We start from the raw sequence: 25,727 nt of genomic DNA on the forward strand, positions 1-25,727 counted from the left end.
CATGTGCTACCATGCCTAGCTAAGTTTTTTTTTTTTTTTTTTTTTTTTTTTGTAGATATGGTGTTCTGTCGTGTTGCCCAGGCTGGTGTCAAACTCCTGGGTTCAGGCATTCCTCCCACCTCGGCTTCCCAAAGTTCTGGAATTAAAGGTTTGAGCCACCATACCTGACCCGTTGCAGGATGTTTTAGCCTCATTCTTGCCCCCTACCGACCAAATGCCAGGAATATACCTGCACACACACCCTTGCATTTTAACAACCAAAAATGTCTCCCTACAGTGCCAAATGTCCCCTGGGAGGGCAGACTACCTGGTTGAGAATCATTGCTGGAGAGGAACTCAGATTGGAAAGCGACATGATCTGATGCACCGTTTTGAAAGGCCATTCCCTGTGCCCAAAATGTGTCCCCAGCCTCAGCCAATGAGTGCATTGCATTCATCTGGACACAGTGATTGGTTCAAAGAGAGCATGTGACCCAGTCACAGCCCCAGAGGCACAATGCAATTTGAGCTAAGAATCTGGGGAAAGAAGCCAGCTGCAGTGGTTCACGCCTGTAATCTCAGCACTTTGGGAGGCCAAGGCAGGCAGATCACCTGAGGTCAGCAGTTCGAGACCAGCCTGGCCAACATGATGAAACCCTGTCTCTATTAAAAATACAAAATTAGCCAGATGTGCTAGCGTGTGCCTGTAATCCCAGCTGCTTGGGAGGCTGAGGCATGAAAATCACTTGAACCCAGGAGGCAGAGGTTGCAGCGAGCCGAGATGGTACCATTGCACTCCAGCCTGGGGCAACAGAGTGAGACTTCATCTGAAAACAAACAAACAAACAAAAAACAATTTGGGGAAAGACAGTCTTCTGACTCCTCTCACTGAAAGTCTGAGGGGACCCAGGTACCTGAACGACATCCATCGTGTCCCTGCTACATGAAGTCTGAGGCTGGGGCCAACATAGGGCAAGCAGAAGCCAAGAAAGGGACAGAAACAGACTCGCAATGACTTCATTTGCATCCTGGATTCAGCCCTACCCATGAACGTTTTATTTACAGGATCCCCAAATTCAGACTTTCAGATCTTTTACCAAAAAGGGCCTAACTGCCATGAGAGACCTTGGACTTGGGCTTCAGTCTTCCTCATAGCTTTGCTCTGCCTGGACTTTCCTTGCCCAGCCCAAATCCTCACCTTCAAATTCTGCCAGTTTCGGTGCCTCATGCCCGTAATCCCAGCACTTTGGGAGGGTGAGGGAGGCAGATCACTTGAGGTCGGGAGTTCCAGACCAGCTTGGGCAACATAGGGAGACCCCTGTTTTTATTTAAAAAAAAAAAAAATAGAATAGAAAAGAGACTGGGTGCAATGGCGGCTCACTCCTATAATCCCAACTCTTTGGGAGGCCGAGGTGGGCGGATCACTTGAGGTCAGGTGTTCGAGACCAGCGTGGCCAAAATGGCAAAACCCCGTCTCTACTAAAAATACAAAAATTAGCTGTGTGTGGTGGTGCATGCCTGTAGTCCCAGCTACTCAACAGGCTGATGCAGGAGAATCACTTGAACCAGGGAGGTGGAGTTTGCAGTGAGCCAAGATCGTGCCATTGCACTCCAGCCTGGGCGACAGAGGGAGACTTTGTCACAAAAACAAAACAAAACAAAACAAAAACAAAACAAAAAACAAACAAAAAAAACCCAAAAACGTCAATTACATATGGAATATCAGTAGCACAATGTATGGCTGTTGTAACACAGTACTCAAGTCCCAGATCAAAGTGCTGGTAGATTGAAGTGTCTGGAGAGGACCTGCTTTTCTAGATGGCTGTCTTTTCACTATGCCTTCCTATGGTAAGTGGCAGGGGATCTCTCTGGGGTCCCTCTTATTTATTTATTATTATTTTAATTTTAAATGGAGATGGTGTCTCACTGTGTTGCCCAGGCTGGTCTCGAACCACTGGACTCCAGCAAGCAATCTCAACACTTTGGGGGCCTTGGTAGCTGAATTGTTACAGGCATGAGCCACCACACCCAGCCTGGGGTCCCCTTTTATAAGGTCACTAATCCCAATCATGAGGACTCCACTGTTAAGACTTAATCATCTCTCAAAGTCTCACCTCTTAATACCATCACCTTGGGGGTTAGGATTTCAACATAGGAATTTGGGGGGGTACAAACATTCAGAATATAGCATGGAGACTGTAGTGAGTTATAACTGAAAACTGGAATTCAGTTTAAAGAACAGTTACACTCCTCCCACCCCATAAAGCAAGTGAACTATATTGATCCCAACCACAAAAATTAGACATTCTAGATGAATGTCTTTGAGAAGATAAATCAGAGAGAGTCCAGATGTAGCAAGAGACAGCGTAGAGGATGGAGTGAGTAATCAATGCAACTATCAACAGGAGAATTAAGTGAGAGGGCACTTAAGAATGGTGAGATCCCTGGCTGGTCGTGATGGCTCACACCTGGAATCCCAGCACTTTGGGAGGCTGAGGTGGGTGGATTGCTTGAGCTCAGTAGTAGGAGACCAGCCTGAGCAACATAGCAAAACCCTGTCTCTACCAAAAATATACAAAAAAATTAGCCGGCTGTAGTGGTGCTCACCTTTAGTCACAGCTACTTTGGAGGCTGGGAGGATCACTTGAGCCCGGGAAGTTGAGGCTGCAGCGAGCCACAGTGGCGCCACTGCCCTCCAGTCTGGGTGACAGAGCAAAACCCTGTCTCAAAAAAATGAAAATAAAAATGAAAAAGGGCTGGGCGCGGTGGCTCACGCCTGTAATCCCAACACTTTGGGAGGCTGAGGCTGGCGGATCATTTGAGGTCAAGAGTTTGAGACCAGCCTGGCAAACATGGCAAAACCCCATCTCTACTGAAAATACAAAAATTAGCCAGACATAGTGGTGGGCACCTGTAATCTCAACTACTCGGGAGACTGAAGCAGGAGAATCACTTGAACCCAGGAGGCAGAGCTTGCAGTAAGCCGAGATCACGTCGTTGCACTCCAGCCTGGGCCTGGGCGACAAAGCGAGCCTCCGTCTCAAAAGGAAAAAAAGAAAAAGAAAAAAATTTGAGTTGCTCAACACACATGTTCCTATCTGAGGTTAAATGAGGCCACACCCTGACTTCTTGTTTTAGCTGTCCTATTGTAAATGTCTCTCTTTTTTTTTTTTTTTTTTTTTTGAGATAGAGTCTCACTCTGTCATTCAGGCTGGAGTGCAGTAGCTCAATCTCAGCCCACTGCAACCTCTGCCTCCCAGGTTCAAGCAATCCTCCTGTCTCAGCCTCCTGAGTGGCTGGGATTACATGCGCCCACCACCACACCCAGCTAATTTTTGTAGTTTTTGTAGTGATGGGGTTTCGCCATATTGCTCAGGCTGGTCTCGAACTCTTGACCTCAGGTGATCCACCCACCTCAGCTTCCGAATGTGCTCGGATTACAGGTGTGAGCCACTGCGCCAGGCCACAGATGTCCTTTTTGCAGCATTTGTGTGCCATAGTTTTCACATGTCTGTGCTATTTATTATTGATTTTGCTGTTTGAAATGGCCCCCAAGCATAGCACTGAAGTGCTATCTGGTGTTGCTAAGAAAATACATGTGTTGGGCCCGGCACAGTGGCTCATGCCTGTAATCCCAGCACTTTGCGAGGCCAAGGCAGGTGGATCACTTGAGGTCAGGAGTTCGAGACCAGCCTGGCCAACATGGTGAAACCCTGTCTCTACTAAAAATACAAAAATTAGCTGGCCATAGTGGCAAGAGCCTGTAGTCCCAGCTACTCAGGAGGCTGAGGCAGGAGAATCACTTGAACCCGGGAGGCGGAGGTTGCAGTGAGCTGAGATCGCACCACCGCACTCCAGCCTGGGCGACAGAGCAAGACTCCATCTCAAAAAAAATAGATAAATAAAAAGAAAATACATGTGTTACAGCAAGCTGTGATGACGCTTGTCTGTAATCCCAGCTACTCAGGAGGCTGAGTTGGGAGGATCATTTGAGCCCTGAAGTTCAAAGATGCAGTGAGCTGTGATGGCACCACTACACTCCAGCCTGGGCATCAGACACCTCATCTCTTGAAAAAAAAAAAAAAAACTGAAGACAGAAAATACATATGTTAAGCTTTGTTCAGGTGTGAGTTATAGTATTGTTGTTGACAATGAGTTTAATGTTAACGAATCAACTATATATACATGCATACATATATATACATATATATGCATATATATACACACCCACACACATATATGTATTTCTTTTTTTGAGACAGAGTCTCACTTTGTCACCCAGGCTGTAGTGCAGTGGTACCACCTTGGCACACTGCAGCCTCGACCTCCTGGGATCAAGTGGTCCTCCTGCCTCAGTCCCCCAAGTGGCTGGGACTACAAGCATGTGCTATCATGCCCAGCTAATTTTTGTATTTTCAGTAGGGACAGGGTTTCACCATGTTACCCAGTCTGGTCTCGAACTCACAGACTCAAGCAATCTGCCCGCCTTGGCCTCCCAAAATGCTAAGATTACAGGCGTGCACAACAGGTTTTAATTTGTTGAGTACCATGCCTGGCTCAACAATATATATTAAATAAGGTACCTTGAAATGGAAACATACATAAAACATTATGTATTGAAAATATTATGACCAGAGGCTTGCAGGAACTGAATTTCCCCTAGGAGCAGTGGTTCAATATTTGGTAATTCTATGTTTGCTGTGGCTTTATAGAACATAATACCCACGAATAAAATAATCAGGCCAGGTGTGGTGGCTCACAACTGTAATTCCAGTACTTTGGGAGGCCGAGGCCAGTGGATCATCTGAGGTCAGGAGTTTGAGACCAGCCTGGCCAACCTGGCAAAACCCTCTCTCTACTAAAAATATAAAAATTTGCCGAGCGTGGGGGTGGTGCCTATAGTCCCAGTTACTCAGAGGCTGAGGCAGGAGAATCGGTTGAACCTGAGAGGCGGAGGTTGCAGTGAGCCGAGATCGCGCCACTGCATTCCAGCCTAGGTGACAGAATGAGGCTCGGTCTCAGAAAAAAAAAAAAAAAAAAAAAAAAAAAAAATCAACTGTAAATGGAGTTATACACTATATTACCTTTTGTCTGGCTTCTTTCACTTAGTGTAATGTCTTTGCAGTTCTTCCACTTTGTAGTATGTATCAGTGCTTCATTCCTTTTTATGGCTTATTAATATTCCATTGTATGGATACATTGCGGTGTGTTTATCCATTCATCAGTTGATCAACATTTGGACTCCTTCCACCTGTTGGCTATTGTGAGTAGTGCCTCTGTCAACATGTGTGTATGTGCATCTCTGTCAGCACATGTTTTCATTTATTTTGGGAATATTCTAGGAGTAGAATTGCTGAGATATATGGTAATTCTGTGTTTAACTTTTTGAGGAACCATTAAATAGTTTTTCTCAGCAGCTGAACCATTTTACATTTCCACCAGCAGTGCACGAGGTTTCCAACATCTCCACATTCCTGCCAGCATTTGTTATTTTCTGCATATTTACTTATTTATTTATTTATGTAATTTAGAGATAGGATCTTGCCCTATTGCTCTGGCTAGAATGCAGTGGCATGATCATAGCTCACTACAACCTCAAATTTCTGGGTTCAATCCTCCGGACTCAGTTTCCCAAGTAGCTAGAACCACAGGTGTGTGCCACCACTCCCAGCTAATTTTTCAATTTTTTGGAGAGATAGCAGTCTTGCTATGTCACCCAGGCTGGTCTCAAACTCCCGGACTTAAGTGATCCTTCTGCCTTGGCATCCCAGAGTGCTGGCATGAGTCACTGCTCCCAGCTGCACCCCCCAACACACACACTTTTTTAAAAAATTGTAACTATCCTAGTGTGTGAACTGAGACCTCATTATGGTTTTTATTTGTGTTTCTCTAAAGACTAATGATGTTAAACATCTTTTTGTGTGCCTGTTGGCGATTCATGTATCTTCCAGGAATGTCTATTCAAGTCCTTTATTAATATTTGTTTCCCTTTTTTATCACTGCTGCACAAATTAACTTTGTTCATGTTTTAATTACATTAAAACATGAGCCTTTATCAGATACATGGTGTGCAAATATTTTCTCTCATTCTGTACATTGTCTTTTTACTTTCTTAATATCCTTCAATGCACAAAAGTTTTTTTTTTTTTTTTTTTTTTTTTTTTTTGAGACGGAGTCTCGCTCTGTTGCCCAGGCTGGAGTGCAGTGGCCGGATCTCAGCTCACTGCAAGCTCCACCCCCGGGTTCACGCCATTCTCCTGGCTCAGCCTCCCGAGTAGCTGGGACTACAGGCGCCCGCCACCTCGCCCGGCTAGTTTTTTGTATTTTTTAGTAGAGACGGGGTTTCACCGTGTTAGCCAGGATGGTCTCGATCTCCTGACCTCGTGATCCGCCTGTCTCGGCCTCCCAAAGTGCTGGGATTACAGGCTTGAGCCACCGCGCCCGGCCCACAAAAGTTTTTAATTTGATGAAGTCTACTTTGTCTATTTTTCTTTTTTGGCTTGTACTTTTGGTATCATATCTAAGAATTCATTGCCAAGTCAAAGATCATGAAAATTCATCCTTACGTTTTCTTCTAAGAGTTTTATAGTTTTAGTTCTTATATTTATTATAATTTTTAAGGTAATTGCAAGGTTAGAGTCCAACTTCATCCTTTTGTACATGTTTATCCAGTGGTCCTAGGACAATTTTTTTAAAAGGCTATTTTTTCTCCCATCGAATTGTCTTAGCACACCTGTTGAAAATCAATTGACCATAATTGTATAGGTTTATTTGTGGATTCTCAATTCTATTTCATTGGTTTATATGTCTGTTCTTATGCTAATACCACACTGTATTGATTACTGTAGCTTTGTAGTAAGCTTTAAAATCAAGAAATGTGAGTCCTCCAACTTTGTTCTTCTCTTTCAATAATGTTTTGGCTACTTCGAGTCTTTTACAATTCCGTATGAATTTGAGAATCAGCTTTTCCATTTCTGCTGAAAAGGCCATTGGAATTGCATTAAATCTGTAGATTGCTTTGGGTAGTGTTGACATCTTAACAATATTGAGCCTTCCAATCCATGAATATGGGATGTCTTTCTATTTGTTTAGGTCCTCCTTAATGTCTTTCAGCAATGTTTCATGGCTTTCAGTGTACAAATTTTGAACATCTTTTGTTAAATTTATTACTAAGTATTTTTATTCTTTTTGGTGTTATTGCAAGTGGAATTGTCTTAATTTTCTTTTCCTTGTTTAATTTTCAGGTTGTTCTTTACAGGTTGTTCACAGAATAATTGTTCAATTATTCTCTGAATAATTCTAACCAGTCTAGTCATGGTGGCTCACGCCTGTAATCCCAGCACTTTGGGAGGCCAAGGCAGGTGGATAACCTGAGGTCAGGAGTCCAAGACAAGCCTGGCCAACATAGTGAAACCCCATTTCTACTAAAAATGCAAAAAATTAGCTGGGCATGGTGGTGCATGCCTGTAATCCCAGCTACTTGGGAGGCTGAGATAGAAGAATCAGTTGATCCAGGGAAGCAGAGGCTGCAGTGAGCCAAGATCATAACACTGCACTCCAGCCTGGGCAACAGAGCAAGACCCTGTCTCAAATAATAATAATAATAATTCTAACTGATGAAGTATGATTGACAAAGATGTGTGTCATTTTCAATCATAACTCGTTGGTTAGAACTTTTTATTTTTATTTTATTTTATTTTTGAGATGGAATTTCACTCTTGTTGCCCAGACTGGAGTGCAATGGCATGATCTCGGCTCCGGGTTCAAACAGTTCTCCTCCCTGAGCCTCCCAAATAGCTGGGATTACAGGCATGCACTGCCACGCCCAGCCAATTTTTGTATTTTTAGTAGAGACGGGGTTTCACCATGTTGGCCAGGCTTGTCTCAAACTCCTGACTTCAGGTGATCCACCCGCCTCAGCATCCCAAAGTACTGGGGTTACAGGCGTAAGCTAAGATGTCCAGCTTTGGGTAGAATTATTCATAGGTACAGGTATGACTACCACAGCCTTTAGCGAGGAGATTACAGAATTCTTCTCTGAAATTCCTGACTTCAAACGATCCTCCTACTGGCTTCCCAAAGTGCTGGTATTACGGGTGTGAGCCACTGCACCCGACCAGTATATCTTTTAAAAGGAACATTCAGGGAACAAAAAGGAGCTCTCAGAAATTAAGAAAGCAAGAAGTAAAAGAAGAAAAGAGAAGAAGAAAAAATTGCTGGAATCTTGCATAGATCAGAGAAAATAGAGAACATTAGAAGGTCACACGAAAAGATCCCACATCTAAATAATAAGCATTTCAGAAAAATAAAACTGACAAAACACAGCAAAAGAAAAAAGAAAAAAAAACTGTAGATGAAATAATAAGAGAAAAATATTTCAGAACTTACAGGCATGATAATTTTGTACTCCAGCCTGGGTGACAGAGTGAGACTTTGTCAAAAAAAAAAAAAAAAAAATTGACCATAGATGTATGGGTTATTTCCAGACTCTCAATTCTGTTCCACTAATCTATATGCCTATCCTCCTACCAAGACCAAACATTTTGATTATTGTTGCTTTGTGGTAAATTCTGAAATCGCCAAGTGTGAGTCTTCCAACTCTGCTCATTTTTCAAGATTAGCTATTGGGTGCAATACCATGTGAATTTTAGGTTTGAATTTTCCAAGTCTGCAAACAAGGACATTAGGGTTTTCATAGGGATTATATCAAGTCTATAGATCAGTTTGGGGTAGTATTTTCATCTTAACAATATTAAGTCTTCTAATCCATAAACGTGTATTTTTAGACATGTATAGCATGGCACTTGATGTAATCTATCATGATCTCTGTAACTTCCTTTAAAATATTTCAACAGACCACAATAAGACATTACTCTAATTGTGCTAGAATGGCTATAATGGAAAAATAAACAACAACAACAAAAAAGAAATGTGGGTTCTGGTTTGTCTACCCTCTCCCTAACTTCATGTCTAGCTTTTTTTTTTTTTTTTTTTTTTTTTTTTTTTTTTTGAGACAGAGTCTCGCTCTATTGCCAGACTGGAGTGCAGTAGCACAGTCTCAGCTCACTGCAGTCTTTGCCTCCTGGGTTCAAGTGATTCTCCTGCCTCAGCCTCCCAAGTAGCTGGGACTACAGGCACCCACCACCACACCCAGCTAATTTTTGTATTTTTAGTAGAGACGGGGTTTCACCATGTTGGCCAAGCTGGTCTCAAACTCCTGATCTCAGATGATCTGCCTACCTCAGCCTCCCAAAGTGCTGGGATTACAGGCGTCAGCCACTGCACCCAGCCCACAGTTCATTTTTGGTTTTGTTTTTTCCTCCCAAGAGTGTCTTGGGTACTCTGACTCCCTTTTATTCCCCTATCAGTTTTGGAATCAGATTGTCAAGTTCTACCAAAAAAAAAAAAAAAAAGCTGAGCTTTTCATTGGGATTTCATTTGATCTATGAATCAATACAAGAGTTGGCGCCTTTGAGTCTAGGCTCTTCCAATTAATGAACATGTATATCTCTCCATTTATTTAGGTCTTCTTTACTCTCTCAACACATTTTAAAAATAGTTTCCATAGAGGTTTTGTAAGTCCTGTATGAGATGTTATATCTTACCAGGTACTCCTTGGGTACAAGAAGGAGATTGCTTTTCACCCTTTTGAACTGTTCGAAGTTTTTTCTAACCACATGCATATATTTTTCAAAATAAAAATTATTAAGATTTTTGACCTTTCTGTCTGGCAGCAGCCATCAGGTAAGCCAAGATGGGTGCATACAAGTACACCTAGGAGCTATGGAGAAAGAAGCAGTCTGATGTCATAAGCTTTCTTCTGAGGGTCTGCTGCTGGCAGTACTGCCAGCTCTCTGCTCTCCATGGGGCTCCCCGCCCCACCCAGCCCAATAAAGTGCACCAGCTGGGCTACAAGCCCAAGCAAAGTTATGTTATATATAGGATTTGTATTCTCTGTGATGGCCGAAAATGCCCAATTCCTAAGGATGCAACTTACGGCAAGCCTGTCCATCATGGTATTAACTGAAGCCTTCAGTTGATTGCAGAGGAGTGAGTTGGACGCCACTGCGGGGCTCTAAGAGTCCTGAATTCTTATTGGGTTGGTGAAGATTCCACATACAGATTTTTTGAGGTTATCCTCATTGATCCATTCCATAAAGCTATCAGAAGAAATCCTGACACCCAGTGGATCACCAAACCGGTTCACAAGCACAAGGAGATGCATGAGCTGACATGTGCAGGCCAAAAGAGCCATGGCCTTGGAAAGGGCAATAAGTGCCACCACACTGTTGGTGGTTCTTGCCGGGCAGCTTGGAGAAGGCGCAATACTCTCAATCTCCACTGTTGCCGCTAATATAAGTAAAGTTTGTAAAACTCATACCTAATAAATAATTTAGGACAGTCAAAAAAATTACAAAGATTTTTGAGCCAGGTGCAGTGGCTCAAGCGTGTAATCCTAACACTTTGGGAGGACGAGGCTGGCAGACCACCAGAGGTCAAGAGTTCAAGACCAGCCTGGCCAACATGGTGAAACCCTGTCTCTACTAAAAATAGAAAAATTAGCTGGGTGTGGTGGTGCACAAGTGTTATTCTCGCTACTCAGGAGGTGGAGGCAGGAGAACCGCTTGAACCCGGGAGGCAGAGGTTGCAGTGAGCTGAGATCGTGCCACTGCACTCCAGCCTGGGAGATAGAGTGAGACTCCATCACAAAAGAAAAAAAAAGAAATTATTAAGATTTTTGAATCAGCACTCTATTATCATTGTTTACACGTCAAAACTGTAAGTAGGCATACAGTGGAAAGACTGTCTCCCACTCCTGGACCTACTCCCAATATTCCCAATCAATCCTTCCCCATAGGTAGCAGCTATACATTAATCTCTGCTTTATCCTTCCAGAATTCTTCATGCACATGTCCCTAAACATATACTTTCTCTTCTCTCAAAATAAATGCCATAGACTGTGCGTCTTTTTGCAGAATCTCTTGCAAGACTCTTGTGGACACGCTGAGAAAACATGGACCCAGGAACTCTGTTACTTGCACTCAACTGAAGCTGAGTCTGCAAGTCCCAATGCATGCCAATAAAGAAAGCTCCACAGGCCGGGTGCGGTGGCCCACGCCTGTAATCCCACCACTTTGGGAGACCAAGGCGGGCAGATCACCTGAGGTCAGCAGTTCAAGACCAGCCTGGCCAATATAGTGAAACCACATCTTTACTAAAAATACAACAAATTAGCCGGGCATGGTGGTGGCTGGCACCTGTAATCCCAGCTACTCAGGAGGCTGAGGCAGGAGAATCACTTGAACCCGGGAGGCGGAGGTTTCAGTGAGTAGAGATTGTGCTAGGCTAGGTGACAGAGCGAGACTCCATCTCAAAAAAAAAAAAAAAGAAAAAAAAAGAAAAAGAAAAAACAAAACGAAAACAAAAGCTCTGCAGAGTTCTCCAGGGTTACACTCTCTTCTCTGCACTGCACCCCCTGCCTTTTTTTTTTTTTTTTTTTTTTTTGAGACAGAGTTTCACTCTTGTTGCCCAGGCTGGAGTGCAATGGCGTGATCTCGGCTCCCTGCAACCTCCACCTCCCGGGTTCAAGCAATTCTCCTGCCTCAGTCATCCCAGGTGGGTGGGATTACAGGTGTGTGCCACCATGCCTGGTTAATTTTGTATTTTTTAGTAGAGACAGGGTTTCACTGTGTTGCCCAGGGTGGTCTCAAACTCCTGACCTCGTGATCCGCCCGCCTGTCCTCCCAAAGTGCTGAGATTACAGGCGTGAGCCACTGCACCTGGCCTGCACTGCCCTTTTTAATTTTTGATCACCATTTATTAAGTTACAAAAAGCCAGGCCCAGTGCCGTGCTAAGCACTTTACATATTTGCCATGTTTTCTCTTTTTCCTTCCTTCCAGCAGCCAGGGCCTATGAACTTACAGGAAGCATGGTGCATAAGGCCCACAATACTTTTAGGGTCCCATGTAAATGTTTTAATTCTTTTAAAATCAGAAGAGAAAATAAATATAACCCTGCCTTTATTACATATATATATGTAATATATAATTTTTGGTTTTTAGTTTTTGGTATTTGTGAGCAGGAGCTCTGGCGTCCAGGCTGGAGTGCAGTGGTACAATCATGGCTCACTGCAGCCTTGACCTCCTGGGCTCAAGCCGTCTTCCCACCTCAGCCCACCGAGGAGCTGGGACCACAGGTACATGCCACCACTTCTGGCTAATTTTTATTTTTTTAATTTTTTGTAGAGAAAGGGTCTTGCCATGTTGCCCAGGCTGGTCTTGAACTCTTGGGATGAAGTCATTCTCCCACCTTGGCCTCCCAAAGTGCTGGAATTTCAGGCGTGAGCCACTGCACCAGGCCTTGTTATATTCATCTTTATACTAACACAGTCATAAACTATGATTTAAAACACTTTTTTTCTTATGGAGGAAAGAACCCACCAAAAAAATCAGTGTGATCAAGTGTGGTGCCGGGTGCCTGTAGTCCCAGCTACCAGGAGGCTGAGGCAGGAGAATCGCTTGAACTTGGGAGGAGGTTGCAATGAGCCAAGATCGTGCCACTGCACTTCAGGCTAGGTGACAGAGTAAGACTCTGTCTCAAAAAAAAAAAAAAAAGCCAGCAGTGGCTCACGCCTGTAATCCCAGCACTTTGGGAGACCAAGGTGGGTGGATCACCTGAGGTCAGGAGTTTGAGGCCAGCCTGGCCAACATGGAGAAACCCTGTCTCTACTAAAAATACAAACAATTAGCCGGGCATGGTAGCGGGTGCCTGTAATCCCAGCTACTCGGGAGGCTGAAGCAGGAAAATCACTTGAACCTGGGAGGCAGAGGTTGTAGTGAGCCAAGACTGTGCCACTGCACTCTAGCCTGAGCAATAACAGTGAAACTCTGTCTCAAAAAAAAAAAAAAAAGAAAGAAAGAAAGAAAAAAATCATAATGTGGCCAAACCAGCAACCCTATGTCATGGCTACTATTGCTCTGCAGTTTATCCAATGGAGGAAAGTAAAGTCTGAGAAGTGATTTAGCCCAGGTCAGGTGGCTGGAAAGAGTGGGAACATGGACTTGAACCCAAGCCTAGTGATTCTAAAGCTCCTATGCTGGGCCACTGAGCTGAAGAGACTCCAGTCAGCACTTTCCTATGGAGAGGACATGTCTGGTCACAACTGGGAGGTTTTACCCCATAAAAAGAAGGCTCTGGGGAAATTTGATACAGTCTTCAAATATTTTAAGGGCTGTCATGTGGAAAAGGATTAGCTCTTTTGTGTTACTCCCGAGAGCAGAGCTAGGACAGGTGGGGTGTGGGTGTGTTACAGGAAAGTAGACTCTGTGTGTGTGTGTGTGTGTGTGTGTGTGTGTGTGTGTGTGTGTGTGTGTGTGTGTTTGAGATGGAATCTCACTCTGTTACCCAGACTGGAGTGCAGTGGAGTGATCTCCACTCACTGCAACCTCTGCCTCCTGGGTTCAAGTGATCCTCCTGCCTCAGCCTCCCAAGTAGCTGGGACTACAGGCATGCATGCACCACCACACCCAGCTAGTTTTGTATTTTTAGTAGAGATGGAGTTTTGCCATGTTGGCCAGGCTGGTCTCTGACTCCTGACCTTAGGTGATCTGCCCTACTCAGCCTCCCAAAGTGCTGGGATCACAGGCGTGAACCACGGGGCCCCACCAGGAAGGTAGATTTTGGCCCAGTGATATAACAAACTTACTGGATGGGATAAGCCCACTGTCAGTGGTGGTTTCTTCTTAAGATCAAAGATGAGGAGTTTGACTCCAGTCCCAGACAAGAGAAGCACTGAAAACAAAGCTGTATTGCAGATGATTGCTGCCTTGAGCGGGAAGTTGGACAAGAATTCGATGAATTTTTATGTCCCTTTCAACTCTAAGATTCTGTCTTTGCAGGGCCCAGCATGGTGGCTTATGCCTGTAATCCCAGCACTTTGGGAAACTAAGGCGGGCAGATTACCTGAGGTCGGGAATTGGAGACCATCCTGGCCAACATGGTGAAACCCCGTCTCTACTAAAAATACAAAATTAGCCAGGCTTGGTGGTGCACTCCTGTAATCCCAGCTAGTCGGGAAACTGAGGCGGGAGGATCACTTGAAGCCTAGAGGCAAGGGTTGCAGTGAGCCTTGGTGGCGCCATTGCACTCCAGTCTGGGCGACAAAGCGAGACTCTGTCTCTGAAAAAAAAAAAAAATTCTTTGGTTGCAAATATCAGCAACTAAGCAGCGTAGAGCTGAACTCCCCGCCAAACCTATTTTACCAATTGTTATTGAGCCTTTTTATATACCATTGGTGGGAATTTGAATGGATACTGTTTTTGAAAGTGTTATTTGGTAGTATTTATTAAAATTTAGACTGTTTGGGCTGGGTGCAGTAGCTCACGCCTGTGATCCCAGTATTCTGGGAGACCGAAGCAGGCAGATCGACTAAGGTCAGGAGTTCGAGACCAGCCTGACTAACATGATGAAACTCTGTCTCTACTAAAAACTACAAAAACTAGAGCCAGGTGTGGCGGCTCACGCCTGTAATCCCAGCACTTTGGGAGCTTGAGGCGGGCAGATCACCTGAGGTCAGTAGTTTGAGACCAGCCTGATCAACATGGAGAAACTCCATCTCTACTAAAAATACAAAATTAGCCAGGCATGGTGGTGCATGCCTGTAATCCCAGCTACTTGGGAGGCTGAGGCCTTAAGATGGCCTGAATCCGGAAGGCAGAGGTTGTGGTGAGCCGAGATGGCACCATTGCACTCCAGCTTGGGAAGCAAGAGCAAAACTCCATCTCAAAAAGAAAAAGAAAAAAACAAAAACTAAAAACAACTACAAAAAGTAGCCAGGCATGGTGGTGGGCACCTGTAATCCCAGCTACTTGGGAGGCTGAGTCAGGAGAATGGCTGGAACCTGGGAGACAGAGGTTGCAGTGAGCTGAGAATGTACCATTGCATACCAGCCTGGGTGACAGAGTGAAACTCTGTTTAAAAAAAAAAAAAAAATTAAACTGTATGGGCTGGGCACAGTGGCTCTCGCCTGTAATCCCAGCACTTTGGGAGGCCAAGGCAGGCGGATCACGAGGTTAGGAGCGTGAGACCAGCCTGGCCAATATGGTGAAACCCTATCTATACTAAAAATACAAAAAGTTAGCTGGGCATGGTGGCAGACAGCTGTAATCCCAGCTACTCGGGAGGTTGAGGCAGGAGAATCGCTTGAACCCAAGAGGCAGAGGTTGCAGTGACCTGAGACCGCACCATTGCACTCTAGCCTGGGCAACAGAGTGAGACTTTGTCTCAAAACAAAAATTTAGATTGTTCATACTTTTTGACTTAGCAATACTTTTTCTTTTTTTTTTTTTTTTTGAAATGGAGTCTAGCTCTACTGCCCAGGCTGGAGTGCAATGGTGCGATCTCAGCTCACTGCAAACTCCCCTCCCAGGTTCAAGCAATTCTCCTGCCTCAGCCTCCTGAGTAGCTGGGACTACAGGCACGCACAACCACAGCTGGCTAATTTTTTTTGCATTTTTCTAAAGACAGGGTTTCGCCACGTTGGCCAGGCTGGTCTTGAACTCCTGACCTCAGGTGATCCACCCACTTCAGCCTCCCAAAGTGCTGGGGTTATAGGCATGAGTCACTGCACGTGTCCTAACAAACATACTTAATAAGTAAATCATGGAGTGTGTAGAGGTGGGAAAGGCTGTGAAGAGAACTTGGGATGTGGGGTGGAGGTGAAGGAGGGTTGCAGTTTTAAGCAGAGTGGTCAGGGTAGGCCTCACGGAGAAGGTGATATTTGAGCAAAGCATTAAAGATCATGAATAGGACACCTCCCACTGTTGTTCTAAGTTGGAAATTCACCAGGAGTTCCTTTTTTCCTTTTTCTTTGTTTTAGAGGCAGGGTCCTCACTATGTTGCCCAGGCTGGTCTCAATCTCCTGAGCTCAAGCGATCCACCCACCTCAGCCTCCCAAAGTGCTAGGATTACAGGCGTGAGTCACTGCACCCAGCACTGGGAGACACTTGTGAAGGGCCTGGCATCCAGCAGGCTCCGAAGGACAGTCACTATTATTGTTCATTTTAGTCCTCAAATGAACATGAGTTCTCAAAGCGCTGACCTAAGGAAGATGCCTAAGAGCTTTGCAGTTTGCAAATGAAGAATGGGCAGGGTTTCGGTTCTGGTCACTGTTTTATCTGCCTCCCCAGAAAGGAATTGGAGTATCTGGTCGGAGGGGATGGTTCCCGCCTGTGTGCCCTGTTTGCCTGCGAGCCTGCCAGCCCCTGTCGCAATCCACCCACTGTGTTTCCATCAGAGTAACTGCATGTGGGAGGCTCCTCTGCACTCTCAGTCCTTGATAAATCCCCCACAGGGCCTCCCCCATTAGGCAATGATAAAGCCATTGGTGTGGTCAGATCCCTCCCAGGACAGGATGTTAACCCTCAGCAGCTCCTGAGCCATGGAAGCTGGTCCCTGTCAATGTCATGGAAACAGAACAAGAGGAGGCTTCAAATCAATCAGTTGCCCACGCTCCCTGATTCCAAGCAGGCCTTATCTAGTGCCTTCTAAAAATGGCCCTGACCCTTTTTTCTTATTTTTCCATTTATTTATTTATTTATTTATTTATTTATTTATTTATTTAGAGATAGGGTCTTGCTGTGTGGCCCAGGCTGGAGTGCAGCGACTCGATCTCTGCTCATGGCAACCTCCGCCTCCCAGATTCAAGTGGTTCTCCTGCCTCAGCCTCCCAGTAGCTGGGAATTACAGGCGCCTGCCACCACGCCCAGCTAATTTTTGTATTTTTAATAGAGATGGGGTTTCACCATGTTGGCCAGGCTGGTCTCCAACTCTCTGGCCTCAAGTGATCTGGCTGCCTCGGCCTCCCAAAGTGCTGGGATTACAGGCCTGAGTCCCCGTGCTCAGTCTCTTATTACTTTGTGAAATGAGACAAGGCCCCACTTCTGGTTTTGCCATGTCGCGAAGGTTGGAGTGCAGTAGTGCAGTCTCGGCTCACTGCAGCCTCAACTTCCCAGGCTCAGCTGATTCTCCTAACTCAGGCTTTCGAGTGGCTGGTTCTACAGGCACACACCATCAAGCCCGGCTAATTTTTGTATTTTTTGTGGAGTCGGTGGGGGTGTCTTACCACATTGTCCAAGCTGGTTTCGAACTCCTGGGCTCAATAATCCACCCACCTCGACCTCCCAAAATGTTGGGATTACAGGCATGAGCCACCATGCCTGGGCCCTGACCTCTTCGTCAGGGTAACAGATATCTGCTAGGATCTGCTGTGGCTTCTACATTCCCTTAAGCAAAGAGAAATGCTTCTTCAAGGGGAGAGGAGAAAAAAGAGATTTCAACCCAAAGCCAGTATAAGCACCCCAAGAGAGGTCAATAAAGTCTCAGTGTGGAGGTGAGGAAAGCCTTCATTGGCACCCAGGACATTGGTGTTGGGATTAGAGGACAGACTAGTGGGGTTTTGACACGTAGAAACGAAGGTTGGTGTCTTAGCACATGACACAGCAAAGAAAAAGGCCTACAGGCTGTAACTATGGACATAAGCTGTCCTAAGCAGTTCCTTTTGTCTGAAGCATCATGATAAAGAAAATAATAAATAATAGTAATAACAAACATTCTTTATATGCTTGAAACCGTTTCTATAAAAATTATAGTAGTAAGGGAAATTTAACATAACTGGCTGGGCGCAGTGGCTCACGTCTATAATCCCAGCACATTGGGAGGCTGAGGCAGGCGGATCACTTGAGGTCAGGAGTTCGAGACCAACCTGGCCAACATGGTGAAACGCTGTCTCTACTAAAAATAGAAAAATTCGCTGGGTGTGGTGGTGCACAAGTGTTATTCCAGCTACTCAGGAGGTGGAGGCAAGAGAACCGCTTGAACCCAGGAGGCAGAGGTTGCAGTGAGCTGAGACCTGGGTGATAGAAACTCCATTGCAGAAAAAAAAAAAAAGAAATTATTAGGATTTTTGAATCAGCACTCTATTATCATTGTTTACACGTCAAAACTGTAAGTAGGCATACAGTGGAAAGACTGTCTCCCACTCCTGGACCTACTCCCAATATTCCCAATCAATCCTTCCCCATAGGTAGCAGCTATACATTAATCTCTGCTTTATCCTTCCAGAATTCTTCATGCACATGTCCCTAAACATATACTTTCTCTTCTCTCAAAATAAATGCCATAGACTGTGCGTCTTTTTGCAGAATCTCTTGCAAGACTCTTGTGGACACAGTGAGAAAACATGGACCCAGGAACTATGTTACTTGCATTCAGCTGAAGCTGAGTCTGCAAGTCCCAGTGCATGCCAATAAAGAAAGCTCCGAAGGCCGGGTGCGGTGGCCCACGCCTGTAATCCCACCACTTTGGGAGGCCAAGGCGGGCAGATCACCTGAGGTCAGGAGTTCAAGACGAGCCTGGCCAATATAGTGAAACCACATCTCTACTAAAAATACAACAAATTAGCCGGGCATGGTGGTGGCTGGCACCTGTAATCCCAGCTACTCAGGAGGCTGAGACAGGATAATCACTTGAACCCAGGAGGCGGAGGTTTCAATGCGTAGAGATTGTGCTAGGCTAGGTGACAGAGCGAGACTCCATCTCAAACAAACAAACAAACAAACAAAACGAAAACAAAAGCTCTGCAGAGTTCTCCAGGGTTACACTCTCTTCTCTGCACTGCACCCCCTGCCTTTTTTTTTTTTTTTTTTTTTTTTTTTTGAGACAGAGTTTCACTCTTGTTGCCCAGGCTGGAGTGCAATGGCATGATCTCGGCTCACTGCAACCTCCACCTCCCAGGTTCAAGCAATTCTCCTGCCTCAGTCATCCCAGGTGGGTGGGATTACAGGTGTGTACCACCATGCCTGGTTAATTTTGTATTTTTTAGTAGAGACAGGGTTTCACTGTGTTGCCCAGGGTGGTCTCAAACTCCTTACCTCATGATCCGCCTGCCAGGCCTCCCAAAGTGCTGAGATTACAGGCGTGATCCACTGCACCCGGCCTGCACTGCCCTTTTTAATTTTTGATCACCATTTATTAAGTTACAAAGAGCCAGGCCCAGTGCCGTGCAAAGCACTTTACGTATTTGGCATGTTTTCTCTTTTTCCTTCCTTCCAGCAGCCAGGGCCTATGAACTTACAGGAAGCATGGTGCATAAGACCCATAGTACTTTTAGGGGCCATGTAAATGTTTTAATTCTTTTAAAATCAGAAGAGAAAATAAATATAACCCTGCCTTTATTACATATATATATGTAATATATAATTTTTGGTTTTTAGTTTTTGGTATTTGTGAGCAGGAGCTCTGGCGTCCAGGCTGGAGTGCAGTGGTACAATCATGGCTCACTGCAGCCTTGACCTCCTGGGCTCAAGCCGTCTTCCCACCTCAGCCCACCGAGGAGCTGGGACCACAGGTACATGCTACCACTTCCGGCTAATTTTTATTTTTTAAAATTTTTTTGTAGAGAAAGGGTCTTGCCATGTTGCCATGGCTGGTCTTTTTTTTTTTTTTTTTTTTTTGAGACGGAGTCTCGCTCTGTCGCCCAGGCAGGAGTGCAGTGGCCGGATCTCAGCTCACTGCAAGCTCCGCCTCCCGGGTTTACGCCATTCTCCTGCCTCAGCCTCCCGAGTAGTTGGGACTACAGGCGGCCGCCGCCTCGCCCGGCTAGTTTTTTTGTATTTTTCAGTAGAGACGGGGTTTCACCGTGTTAGCCAGGATGGTCTCGATCTCCTGACCTCGTGATCCACCCGTCTCGGCCTCCCAAAGTGCTGGGATTACAGGCTTGAGCCACCGCGCCCGGCCGCCATGGCTGGTCTTGAACTCTTGGGATGAAGTCATTCTTCCACCTTGGCCTCCCAAAGTGCTGGGATTTCAGGCGTGAGCCACTGCACCAGGCCTTGTTATATTGATCTTTACACTAACACGGTCATAAACTATTATTTGAAACACTTTTTTCCTATGGAGGAAGGAACCCACCAAAAAAATCAATGTGACCAAGTGAAGTGCTGGGTGCCTGTAATCCCAGCTACCAGGAGGCTGAGGCAGGAGAATCGCTTGTACTCAGGAGGTGGAGGTTGCGGTGAGCCAAGATCATGCCACTGCACTTCAGCCTGGGTGACAGAGTAAGACTCTGTGTCCAAAAAAAAAAAAAAAAAAGGCCAGCAGTGGCTCACGCCTGTAATCCCAGTACTTTGGAAGACCAACATGGTGAAACCCTGTCTCTACTAAAAATACAAAAAATTAGCCAGGCATGGTAGCGGGTGCCTGTAATCCCAGCTACTCAGGAGGCTGAAGCAGGAAAATCACTTGAACCTGGGATGCGGAGGTTGTAGTGAGCCAAGACTGTGCCACTGCACTCCAGCCTGGGCAATAACAGTGAAACTCTGTCTCAAAAAAAAAGAAAAAATATAATGTGGTCAAACCAGCAATCCTATGTCATGGGTACTATTCCTCTGCAGTTTATCCAAGGGAGGAAACTAAAGTCTGAGAAGTGATTTAGCCCAGGTCAGGTGGCTGGAAAGGGTGGGAACATGGACTTGAACCCAAGCCTAGTGACGCTAAAGCTCTTACACTGGGCCACTGAGCTGAAGAGACTCCAGTCAGCAATTTCCTATGGAGAGGACGTGTCTGGTCACAACTGGGAAGTTTTACCCCATAAAAAGAAGGCTCTGGGGAAATTTGATACAGTCTTCAAATATTTTAAGGGCTGTCATGTGGAAAAGGATTAGCTCTTTTGTGTTACTCCCGAGAGCAGAGCTAGGACAGGTGGGGTGTGGGTGTGTTACAGGAAAGTAGACTCTGTGTGTGTGTGTGTGTGTGTGTGTGTGTTTGAGATGGAATCTCACTCTGTTACCCAGACTGGAGTGCAGTGGAGTGATCTCCACTCACTGCAACCTCTGCCTCCTGGGTTCAAGTGATTCTCCTGCCTCAGCCTCCCAAGTAGCTGGGACTACAGGCGGCGCCACCACACCCAGCTAGTTTTGTATTTATAGTAGAGATGGGGTTTTGCCATGTTGGCCAGGCTGGTCTCTGACTCCTGACCTTAGGTGATCTGCCCTACTCAGCCTCCCAAAGTGCTGGGATCACAGGCGTGAACCACGGGGCCCCACCAGGAAGGTAGATTTTGGCCCAGTGATATAACAAACTTACTGGATGTGATAAGCCCACTGTCAGTGGTGGTTTCTTCTTAAGATCAAAGATGAGGAGTTTGACCCCAGTCCCAGACAAGAGAAGCCCTGAAAACAAGACTGTATTGCAGGGGATTGCTCCCTCCCTAGTAGCTGGAACTACAGGCACACACCACCATGCCTGGCCCCAAAGGGTGATTTTTAAAAATGTTTTGTGAATCTTACCTCAAAAAAAGAAAGAAGGCCGGGCGCGATGACTCACGACTGTAATCCCAACACTTTTGGAGTCTGAGGCAGGCGGATCACCTAAGGTCGGGGGTTCAAGACCAGCCTGGCTGACATGATAAAACCCCATCTCTACTAAAAATTACAAAAATTAGCCAGGCATGGTGGCGGGTGCCTGTAATCCCAGCTACTCAGGAGGCTGAGGCAGGGAGAATTGTTTGAACCCAGAGGCAGAAGTTGCAGTGAGCCAAGATTGTGCCACCGTACTCTAGCCTGGGTGACAAAGCTAGAACCTGTCTCAAAAAAAAAGAAAAAAAGAAGAAGGAAGGAAGGAAGGAAGGAAGGAAGGAAGGAAGGAAGGAAGGAAAGAAGGAAAGAAGGAAAGAAGAAAAGAAGGAAAGAAGGAAGAAAAGAAATGTAACTCAAATCAGGCTAATGAGATATGGGGAGAGTTTTGTTAAATTTTTCTGAGGAATTTCTTCCTGGCTCTCTGGCAGAGATCCTGGAAGTCATTCTGTTTTCTCCTCTGAACATTGTAATGCTTGAATACAATGCCTCAAACAGTGTTGATCATCCCACCAACCCTTAAAAAAATGGTGCCTGTCTGTGGTCCTGATGAGATGGGCACTTGCCAAAAATTGTGCCCTGTGCCATGGAAATGCTGAGTAGATGATTGGGGACTGACATTCAGCCCATGTACTTCTTGGTGTGTGGTTGTATCTTCCCAAGAAAGGAGACTTTTTATTTTTTTAAGGAAATTGTCTGCTGCCCAGAAGAATCTCTCTCTCTCTCATCCATCTGTCCATTCATCCATCCATGGCCCATCCATCTGACCATCTATCCATCCGCCACTCACCTATCCACTTGTCAATCTATTCATTCATTCATTCATTCATTCATTCATCTGTCCATCCATCTATCCATCCATTCATTCACCCGTCCATCCATCCATCCTTCCACCACCCATTCACTCATCCATCAATTCATTCATTCATCTGTCCATCCATCCATCCACCCATCCATCTCTTTATTCCTCATTCATTCAATACTAGAATATTCAAAGTCCCATGTCAGGTTTTTTGTTTTTTGTTTTTTAAGACAGGTCAGCTCTGCTGCCCAGGCTGGGGTACAGTGGCCCCATCTTGGCTCACTACAACCCCCGCCTTCCGGGCTCCACCTCAGCCGCTTGAGTAGCTGGGACTACAGGCATGCACAATTTTGCCCAGCTAATTTTTGTATTTTTTGTAGACACAAGGTCTTGTTATGTTGCCCAGGCTGGTCTCAAACTCCTGCGGTCAAGTGACCTGCCCACCTTGGTCTCCCAAAGTGCTAGGACTACAGGCGTGAGCCACCACATGAGCTGGAATATCTTTTTCTAATTTGGTTAAGGTGACCGTATATTACTAGTGGCCGGCCTGGGGTAAACCGTGAGAATATAAAGAAAGATAGGCACAGCCACAGGCATAAATCAACCCTTAAACCTGCCAAACTGACCAGGCACGATAGCTCACCCCTGAAATCCCAGTACTTTAGGAGGCCAGGTGCTGGATCACTTGAGACCAGGAGTTCGAGACCAGCCTGGGCAACATGGTGAAACCTGATCTCTACTAAAAATATAATAGTTAGCCAGGCTTGTAGTCCCAGCTACTCAGGAGGCTGAGATGGGAGGGTCACATGAACCCGGAGGTGGAGGTTGCAGTGAGCCAAGATCACGCCACTGCACTCCAGCCTGAGCAACAGAGCTAGACCTTGTCTCAATAAATAAATAAATATGTCAAACATCTAGACTTCTGGTTATGTTTAAGATTACTTTTTTTTAGGCCAGGCGTGGTGACTCATGCCTGTAGTTCTAGCACTTTGGGAGGCCAAGGTGGGTGGATCACTTCAGGTCAGGAGTTCGAGACCAGCTGGCCAACGTGGTGAAACCCCCTCTGTAAAAAAACACAAAAATTAGCCAGGTGTGGTGGTGCACACCTGTAATCCTAGCTACTCAGGAGACTGAGAATCGCTTGAACCGAAGAGGCAGAAGTTGCACTGAGCCGAGATCATGCTACTGCACTCCAGCCTGTGCAACAGAGCATGACTTCATCTTAAAAAAAAAGAAAAAAAAAAAAAAAGACTAGGCGCAGTAGCTCACGCCTATAATCCCAGCACTTTGGGAGGCCAAGGCGGGCAGATCACGAGGTCAGAAGTTTGAGACCAGCCTAGCCAACATGGTGAAACCCTGTCTCTACTAAAAATACAAAAATTATCTGGGTGTGGTGGCACGTGCCTGTAATCCCAGCTACTCAGGAGCCTGATGCGGGAGAATCACTTGAACCTGGGAGGCGGAGGTGGCAGTGAGCCGAGACCACGCCATTGCACCCCAGCCTGGGTCACAGAGTGAGACTCCATCTCAAAAAAAAAAACTAAGAAAAAAAAAAAGAAATTGATATTTTAAAACCAGTAAGACAGTTTGATTTGCAACCAACAACAACAACAAAAAACAAAACAAACAAACAAACAAACAAAAAACAGTTTAACCAATAGGAGGGTATTTTGTTTTAAGAGCAGAAAAAATAGGATGAAAATAAATCAGACAGGTAGCTACCTATTTGACACGTTCCTCCAGCTTACTCTGAATAAACCTGCCCAAGTATGCCCAGTATCCACCCATCCCCTGAAAGGGACTGAGGAAGATCTATTATCTAGACAAATTATTTGAGACATAATATTTGGACATCTTAAACTGCCCTGTAATCTGTCATGTATTTTCTGTTTGATTCATCATTGAACAACAAGCCAATTGCTGTTCTTACATACCATTTGATACTCAGGGACATTTAGTTTTTTTTTTTTTTTTTGGTGAGATGAAGTCTCAGTCTGTCACCCAGGCTGGAGTGCAGTGGCACAATCTCAGCTCACTGCAACCTCCACCTCCCAAGTTCTTATAAATGTTGTCTAGAGTATTTTGGAACTCCAAATTTAATTTGACATTCAGACCAAGATGCAATAAAGAAACATTTATTGATCACAAAAAAAGAGAGAAGGCCAGGCGCAGTGGCTCACACCTGTAATCCCAGCACTTTTGGGAGGCCGAGGCAGGTGGATCACTTGATCCACCAGAGGTTTGGGGCCAGAAGTTTAGGACCAGCCTGGGCAACATGGCGAAAACCAGTCTCTACTAAAAATACAAAAAGTTAGCTGGGCGTGGTGGTATGTGCCTGTAATCCCAGCTACTCAGGAGGCTGAGGCTGGAGGATCACTCAAGCCTTGGAGGTGGAGGTTGCAGTGAGCCAAGATTGCACCACTGCACTCCAGCCTGGGTGACAGATAGAGACTCTGTCTCAAAAAAATAAGAAATGAAAGAGAGAAGGAAGAGAGGCCAGATGATGTGCTGGAGGCTTCTGAAGTGGTACGTAAGTACCAGGAATGGAGAACGTGCAGTTAAGAACAGGAAGAGAAAAATCCTAACCATAGCGCCTTTATTTATTTGTTTATTTGTTTATGTATTTATTTATTTATCTGAGATGGAGTCTCGCTCTGTTGCGCAGGCTGGAGTGTAGTGGCACAATCATGACTCACTGCAACCTCTGCCTCCCAGGTTCAAGCGGTCCTCCTGCCTCAGCCCCTCTAGTAGCTGGGATTGCAGGCACGCGCCGCCATGCCGGGCTAATTTCTGTGTTTGTAGTAGAGATGGGGTTTCCCCATGTTGGCCAGGCTGGTCTCAAACTCCTGACCTCAGGTGATGCACCCGTCTCGGCCTCCCAAAGCGCCGGGATTACAGGCATGAGCCACTGTGCCCGGCCGATGACTCCTTTGACCAGTACTCTCGATTCTGAGTGATAGAAATTCAAATCAGCCTAAACCAACACATATTGGCCCATGGATCTAAAATGTCCAGTGGTAGAGCTGGCTTTGGTCACAGTCCGGGAGCTCAATGGTCTGTGTCACTTGGTTCTACTTTCTCCTTGTTAGTGTCATTTCAACAGGTGATTCTCGCGCAGGGGCAAAGGTGACACCCAACACGTCTGGCTCTATCCTACCTAGCAACCCCAAAGCAAAACTCTGTCTTGTCCAATAGCTACAGCAGATGTCTTGGGTTTGAGCCTCATTGGCCCTTCTTAGGGTCACATGGCCACACCCGAACCAATCAGTGAGACTGGCAAGGCTGGGTGATGTCCTGAATGGCTAGACCTGGGGGTCTTACGCCCACCCCTGCAGCCCCATTGACAGGGCTGAGGGCAGGGGAGTCAATGGTTCCCCAGAGGAAAGTTAGGGTACTGTTTCTGAAAACACGGACAATGAAGGCTGAGTGGAAACAGCAGTCGTGGAAAGCACACAACAGACAACTGCCTGTCTTTCTCTCAGCCTCGGCCACTCAGGGCCTCCTTAAATTCCTCCAGTGTGCTAATTGATCCCCC

At 45.6% G+C, this 25,727-nt stretch overlaps 1 protein-coding gene and 1 pseudogene across 1 annotated transcript in view; both read left to right on the forward strand.

Moving 5' to 3' along the window:
- The window catches only part of CEP20 (centrosomal protein 20), a 345,441-nt gene that overhangs the window by 277,516 nt on the left and 42,198 nt on the right, over window positions 1-25,727 (forward strand). The window lies entirely within an intron of this gene.
- On the forward strand, window positions 9,734-10,333 carry LOC126944536 (60S ribosomal protein L15-like; annotated as a pseudogene).

This window comes from Macaca thibetana, chromosome 20 (assembly GCF_024542745.1).
Source record: "Macaca thibetana thibetana isolate TM-01 chromosome 20, ASM2454274v1, whole genome shotgun sequence".
Taxonomy (NCBI): Eukaryota; Metazoa; Chordata; class Mammalia; order Primates; family Cercopithecidae; genus Macaca; species Macaca thibetana.